General features: G+C 35.4%; 2 non-coding genes across 2 annotated transcripts; both read right to left on the bottom strand.

Annotated features, from left to right (window-relative positions):
- Positions 1 to 810: 810 nt before the first annotated feature.
- TRNAF-GAA lies at positions 811 to 883 on the bottom strand. Its single transcript has one exon. It is a non-coding gene; the product is annotated as a tRNA-Phe (tRNA).
- A 6-nt stretch (positions 884 to 889) lies between these two features.
- On the bottom strand, positions 890 to 960 carry TRNAG-GCC. The gene has a single exon. It is a non-coding gene; the product is annotated as a tRNA-Gly (tRNA).

The raw sequence follows: 960 nt of genomic DNA, 5'->3' as shown, positions 1-960 counted from the left end.
TTTACAAGGTATTGTTACTAGATGTAGTAAGAAAATTAAGTGTTTATATAATCGTGTCGAGTAATAATTATCAAAGTTCTCTTTTTAGGTTTGAAATTTTTTCACTTCTCTTCCTTTTAATTTTTCCTTTGAATCAAACAGAGCCTAATTGACCAAAGTTTCCTTTATAAGTTTGAAAATTTTCACTTTCTTTCCTTTTAATTTTTTCTTTCAAACAAATGGAGCCTAATTGAACTTGACTCAACATCCTATTTCTTTCAAGATGTGTTTAGGTTAAGTTTGCTACATGAGTGGAGACTGACCTACCCAATATTTTTGCAATTGGTGCTATTAAGTTGCCATGTAATAGAAAAAACACAATCATACATGGAAAGAGTCCATCTACATAAAACTTCCCCGTAACCTATATAATAAATGGGCATATGGTTTCTCACGATGTCAAGATGAAAAATCACACCAACAAGAAAGTGAGACTCAGATCCCTTCAATAGAGGACCCACATTTTGTCGACCAATATGAATCTCACGACTCATTATGTATGAGGGTGTCAAAGGAATCCCCAGTCTAACATCATACCAATATGAATCTCACGACTCATTATGTATGAGGGTGTCAAAGGAATCCCCAGTCTAACATCATAGGGATCTTTTTCCCATAATATATTAGATAAAATTTTAGGATTAGAAGCATAGGGAATAGGTTTGGTGAGTATAATTGACTTAAAAAAACAAAGGGGTTGATGAATTAATAATATAAAAAGAGAAACATGTTATAAACATAGTTGGATTTATTAAATATATAATAATTCTATGCGGTGAGCGTGGATCGAACACGCGACCTTCAGATCTTCAGTCTGACGCTCTCCCAACTGAGCTATCCCCGCAAAACTTGCACCAGCCGGGAATCGAACCCGGGTCTGTACCGTGGCAGGGTACTATTCTACCACTAGACCACTAGTGC

Source organism: Telopea speciosissima, chromosome 9 (assembly GCF_018873765.1).
Source record: "Telopea speciosissima isolate NSW1024214 ecotype Mountain lineage chromosome 9, Tspe_v1, whole genome shotgun sequence".
NCBI classification, from domain to species: Eukaryota; Viridiplantae; Streptophyta; class Magnoliopsida; order Proteales; family Proteaceae; genus Telopea; species Telopea speciosissima.
Note: the sequence above shows the minus strand (reverse complement) of the source record. Positions and strands in the feature narration are given on the sequence as shown.